Genomic DNA, 7,245 nt, shown 5'->3' on the forward strand with positions numbered 1-7,245 from the left:
AGATCGGAGAAAGAATTTGAGGAAAAATATGAGAACAAAGATGAACCACCTATATTAGAGTTGAAACCCTTGCCGAAAAATTGAAGTTTGCATTCATTGGAGAATATGAAAAATATTCGATGATAATTTCGTCCAAACTAATAAGTGATCAAGAGGGTAAATTAGTTGATATGCTTAAAATACATAAAAATGAAATTGGTTGTACACTAAAAGATCTCAAGGGCGTTAATCCACTAATTTGAACTCACAAAATTCATTTACAAGAAAATGCTAAAACATCTCAACAACCACAAAGGAGATTAAATCCACACATGAAAGATGTTGTGAAAACTGAAGTTCTCAAATTACTCGATATTGGAATTATCTATTATATTTCTTATAGTAAGTGGGTAGACCCAACACAAGTAGTTCCAAAAAAATCTGGCATCATAGTGATAAAAAACGAAAAAGGTGAATTGTTAATAAGTCGAGTCCCATCTAGTTGGTGGATGTGTACTGATTATAGAAAATTAAATGACGCCACTTGAAAATATCATTTTCTATTACCATTTTTAGATCAAATTTTAGAAAGAGTAGCAGGTCATCCATACTAGTGTTTTCTTGATGGATATTCAGCTATTATCAAATTCCCATTGCACTTGAAGATCAAGATAAAACTACATTCACATGTCCTTTTGGAACATTTGCATTCAGAAGGATGCCATTTGGTTTATGCTATGTCCCAGCAACATTTCAAAGATGCATGTTAAGCATTTTTAGCGACATGGTTGAAATTTTTTTGGAGATTTTCATGGATGATTTAAATGTTTTTGGGAATACATTTGATAATTGTCTTGAAAATGTGGAAAAAGTTTTAAAAATATATGAGAAAAAAGGTCTTATTTTAAATTGGGAAAAATGTCATTACATGATTAATTTTGGGATTATTTTGGTACATGTTGTGTCATTTCATGGAATTGAAGTTGATAAAGCAAAAGTTGATGTCATTGTCAATTTACCCCTTCCAAAAACCATTAAAGAAATTCGTTCATTTTTGGGACAAGCTGGATTTTATAGGAGGTTTATAAAGGACTTTAGTTTAATTACTAAACTCATTTGTAACCTCTTAACAAAAGACATTGCATTTGAGTGGACTCAAGAATGTCAAAGTAGCTTTTGATAAAATCATTTGACATTTAACATCAGCTCCATGCAACCTCCTGATTGGTCTTCACCATTTGAAATCATGTGTGACGCGAGTGATTATGCAGTCAGTGCAGTATTGGGTCAAAGAAGAAACGGTAAGCCTTATGTGATTTATTATGCAAGCAGAATTTTAAACAATGCTCAAATGAATTATTCCACAACTGAAAAAGAATTACTTACAGTAACATTTGCATTAGATAAACTTCGTTCTTATTTGATTGGATAAACGACAATTGTGTTTACTGATCATTCTGCTATTAGATATTTATTGAACAAGCAGGATGCAAAAGCACGAATGGAATGATGAATTTTGTTGCTCCAAGAATTTGACATTGTAATCAAAGATAAAAAAAAGAACCGGGAATGTCGTAGGATCATTTATCGAGACTAGTAACAGGATCATCTTGTGAAATTGCACCCATTGATTATAATTTTCCTGATGAACATCTATTTTCAGTTACTAATACACCTTGGTTTGCTAACCTAGTAAATTTCATTGTGACAGGAAAAGTGCCACCGCAATGGAGTTCCAAAGAAAAAGAAAATTTTTGAATGAGCTAAAAAAATTTTATTGGGATGAACCGTATCTGTTCAAGTATTGTCTAGATCAAATTATTCGACGTTGTATACACGACAATCAGGTAGGTAGTGTCATTAAATTTTGTTATTTAGAAGCATGCGGAGGACATTTTTCTTCAAAGAAAACGGCTGCAAAAATCTTGCAGTGTGGATTTTATTGACCCACTTTTATTTAAATACACCCACGAAATCTGCAAGATCTGTGAAAATTGTCAAAAATTCGGTGCGATTTCAAAAAGAAACATGATTCCTTTGAATCCTATCATTGAAAGTGAAATCTTTGATTGTTGGGGAATTGATTTTATGGTACCTTTTCCACCGTCGTTTGAATACTTGTATATTTTAGTTTCAGTTGATTATGTTTCCAAATAGATAGAGGCAATTCCATGTCGAACAAATGATCATAAAATCGTCATCAAATTTTTGAAAGAAAATATTTTTAGTAGATTTGGAATTGCTCGAGCCATGATAAGTGATGGGGGAACTCACTTTGTTAATAAATCATTTGCTTCATTAATGAAAAAATATGGTATTACTCATAAAGTAACTACTCCTTATCAACCTCAAAGAAATGGACAAGTTGAATTAACAAATATGGAGATAAAACAAAATTTGGAAAAAATTGTTAATCCAAATAGAAAAGATTGGTCTCTGTGACTTAATGATGCACTTTGGGCATATCGAACAACTTTTAAAACATCATTGAATATGTCTCCCTATAGGTTGATTTACGGAAAACATTGTCATTTGCCTGTGAAATTGGAACATAAAGCTTATTGGGCGATCAAAACTTTTAATTCAAGAATTAATTATGCAACTAAATTGCGCAAATTGCAACTTAATGAACTTAGAAATGACGCGTATGAGAAATCAAGGATTTATAAAGCAAAAATCAAATCATTTCATGATAGAACAATTCTTAGAAAATCATTTGAGATTGGTAAAAATGTTTTGCTTTATAATTCTCGACTTCACATATTCCCAGGAAAATTACGATCAAGATAGACATGCCCATATGTTGTAAAACATGTGTATCTTTATGGAGCTGTGGACATTGAAAATCTTAAAAATGGTGATGTTTTTAAAGTAAATGGACAAATGCTTAAACCATTTCTAGGAAATAAAATCTTTCAAGAAGAGTTTATTTTTCTTTCTGATCCTTGAGTTTTTGTGTTGCATTTAATTTTGTTTTTTTTATTTTCCTGGTTAAATGGTGGATAACGGTACTCCGTGACTCTCATAGTCAGTTAAATCAGTTTTCCATAATTGCTGATACAAAAAAAATCATTTCTTTTCTTTTCCAAATGGATGAAATTCTCTCAAAAAATTGTAACTATTTTCCCTCTGTTTCTAAAATTGTTCTATGAAAAATTTATGCAGGTAGGTGTGAAAGATTGAGATTGCTAAAGAAAAAAGAATTCCAAAAGATATTCGTCTTGTAATAGAAGTTAAGGTCCGATTAGGAGGAGAAGTTCCACAGTCATTGGTCATATGGTATATGCCTAGATTAAGAAAAAACACTTATGCGAAAAAACGAAGGGCCAAAAGTTTAGGAGTTTGTCATAAGTGTGCAAGATGGACTTGTGGCAAACGATGCAGATCTTTGGGATGTGTTTCCAATAACAGAGAAGATAAATTGGTTTCACTAAGAATGGGCTGAGTATGGAGTCTTTAGATAACATCTTATTGACTCTTGAGACGTATTCTAGTGGAAACGTGCATATTGAACTTCTTTGTTTATGAAAACAATTCCAAGATGAGTATCACAATAATAGTCTTGGGAATCCGACTAAAAAAGACCGTGTTTGCCAAGTTATAAAAAAATTGGATGGGAAGCAGATCCTCGACTCATAGAAGGTGTTGAAGTCGTTTCTGGATGTAAAACAGAGGAAAATTGTGAGCCACAATCATATTATTGTCTATATGCATGTGTGTCGTTATTGTTTTTATTATTTATTCTGTTTATAGTTGTAACCCATAGTTTTGTCATGATAACATATTACCCTTATAAAACCTCTCATCTTTCTTTCTATTTTCGCAGACCAAAAAGAAATTAAAAATATGGCTGGATTGCACAAACATTGAAAAATATTTGTGTATTTTGTGGGTCGAGTCCTAAAAAAAATGAAGTGTTTGTCGAAGCAACGAATAATTTTGGAAAGATATTAGCTTAGAGAAAAATTCACTTGATAATGGGGGAGGTAATATTGGGTTAATGAGATCAGTTTCAACATCCGCTCATCTTGGAGGTAGTCAGGTTTTGAATATTATTCCTACAGCTTTAGCTGAATGAAATATTACAGGTGTTACAATTGGGGAGGAATTAAAAGTTTATTCTATGTATGAAAGAATCACCGAAATGATTGAAAATTCTTATGCTTTTATCGGACAAACATGTAATATGTGATTTTGGTACATTAGAAGAAATTTTTTACACTATTTATTGGGCAAAACTTAATATCCATAATAAACCTGTGTGCTTGTTGAATATCAATAATTATTATGATAGTTTGTTGACATTTCTTGATAAAGCTGTGGAACAAAATTTCATTTCAGAAAATTCACGACGGATGCTCATCTCTGCTTCGACTGCTGACCAATTAATTGATGATTTTTGAAAGCTTTTGTTTATAAGCCTGATCTGAGAATAACAAAGATCAATTGGTCGCAATCAAGAAGTAAGAAAATAAAGTTGGATAATTGATTCAAAAGTCGTGGATTGGTTTATGTTTGTTTCAGTTTGTTATCTTAAATAAAATTATTGGTTATATCTTTTTCATTATGAACTCTTTATTAATAGTTATTTTGACATTAGAGACAATATCATATTCTGATTATGGGAAGAACAAACCTATAAAAAAACCTTAAAAAAATTTTATATAAAAAAAAATTATTTTAAATTAAAACTATGTTTATTATTTGTATCATAGAAAATTTTGCAAAAAAATTACACATTATATGTTTGAAAGCTTTAAATTAGAAAATGTATTTATCTATCTAAGGAGGTTTAAATTTTTATTTTAAAAAAGTCAATTTTAATATTCTAATAACTATAAAAATATAATTTATGAAATTTTTTTGAGTTATTAACCATTGTGATAAGATCATTTATTAAAATATGTGGCCCAAGATATACCTGATAAGAGTGCCTAAAATTTTAGACTAACATACTTTGTGAGTGAGTGGAGAGAATTTAGAAAACAACTTTCGAGCCTTTATTGATCATGAGAGAGGCTATCTATTGTTTAAATCTCGAGTTCTTATTTTGAAAAAAAAAATAGATTTTTCTTGAGAAAAAAAAAGAGAAAAAAATGTTGAAGATATATGTAATTTTAAAGTTATATGCTACGACCCAATTATCTCTCGTAAAAAAGAAAAAAAGGAAAGAAAAAAATATAAATTGAGAAATATATTGTACAAATTAAATAAATATGTGGTCATGAAGTATATACTTAGTTTGATTCTATGATGTTATATATATAAAAAAAAGACCAGGAAAAAAAATCTATATATGATAAGAATTAGTAGATTTTGAATCAATGGATTTCTTATCTTTTGATTAATTTGGCTCGTTTGTCTGTCTGCATTCTGTAAACAATTTTCCTGAGCATTTATCTGTACTCCAACTCCATGAAAGAAATCGTTCCCATGAATCGAAACATTTATTAACCTGTGAGGATATGGAGTTGAGACTCTTACTAGGAATTTCTGAAAGCCATGTACATTTAATTAACTGAAAATAAGCTTTGAATTGATCAGCTCGGATTATTTCATAAATTATAATTATGATGATCTGTATATAATTTTGACAGTTTTCAACTTTAATTTAAATACTTGGATAGTTTCGATTACATTTCTATTTAAATTAATCAATATGTTTTGTGTTGCTACTAAGGCTTAAATTGATAGGGACTACCAATAAACTGGTTAGGGGGATGTGATAAACATAAAAAATAGTACATTAATTAAAAATTTTATAATATAAATTTATATTTTTTGTTTTATTAATTGTTTAAATATTATATGTTTTATAATAAATTGTATAAACTATAAGTTGTTGTGCAATTATAGGTTTTACTATTTTTAAAGGTTCGATAAAACAAGAATAACTTTGCCGTTGCAAATGAGATTAAGATGATTCTTGGACCTGTAAAAAGTTGATGTTAATATCTATAATATCGGTGGCAAACATGACATAAAAATCCTCTCACAATTGGGATTAAAATAAGCAACAAAAAAAGTCACTAAAGGAGTGACAGTTTTACCATGCTCTAACATTTTGACCATATCTCTCAAATAAATTTGTAAAATGGTAAAAAATAAATACCACAATTCAAACAACTCAATTATTTACATGTTTTGTTTTATGTGGAAAAGAAAATTCGGATGAGAAGATTTTCAAAAGTGATGTGTATGATGACATAATTTCTTGGAACACCAATGAAGATTTATGTGTAAAAAAAATTTATTTTATTTGTGGTTGTCTCCCCAAATATGGCTATAAATAGGGGTGAATTGTAATGTATTGAAATATCCCTCATTCTATGAACAAACCTTTGAGTTTTCATAATATTTCTCTCTTTATTTTTTTTTTTGTTTCTTAATTTAAATATAATTAGCAACTTAATTTCATATTCAAAGTTTTATACATTGAATAATGAGTAGCTAACTTCCCAAATTTGAGATGAAAAATTGAAGCTCTTGGTATGATAATAAAGTTATTAAAAGTTAATAATCTATGTTTTATATTTTTTAATCATTATTTATTTTTTATGTTATATTAATTTCTTTAAACATTATTATACCCTACTTATAAATGGGAGTTTTGATATATTGTTGTTATATGTTACACTAAATTTTTGGAACTTATTTAAATGTAGGTTTGGTATTACAATAATTTAAAGTGGATTTCTTGATTTATTATATATGAATATATCATAATATTAATTTCTTGATACCATTTAAATGTTAGTTTTGTATTACCAACCATTTAAGCTGGGAACCTTGATTTAGTGTTTAAAAATATATATATTATATACAATAAATACTTGACAACATTTATAAGTTTTGGTATATATTATATACTTATAAGATAATAATTTATAATATAATTTAAATATGATTATTTAATATATATTGGAACCATTTTATTAAGTGGATTTCAATGATATAATTAATGATAACTTTATTAAAATATCAAGAGTGGATCCTCTAATCTCAACTATTTAAATTAAAATTTGAACAATTATAAATTACCAATTAAAGATTCAAACAATTGAAAGAAAGAAAAAAAACAAAAAGACATTGTAGTGGACTTTTAATTAACTTAGCTTCCCTGTGGATACAATATTCGAAATCACCGAATTATACTACTTGTGGACAACCTGCTCTTGGGAGTGCAACAAACAAAGTCGCATCACCCGAATAAAGGATTATGTCCTGAATCACAAAGAGTTGTGAACTCATTTCTAGCTGTATCTT

The sequence above is a fragment of the Primulina tabacum genome, chromosome 4, assembly GCF_025594145.1.
Source record: "Primulina tabacum isolate GXHZ01 chromosome 4, ASM2559414v2, whole genome shotgun sequence".
NCBI lineage: Eukaryota > Viridiplantae > Streptophyta > Magnoliopsida > Lamiales > Gesneriaceae > Primulina > Primulina tabacum.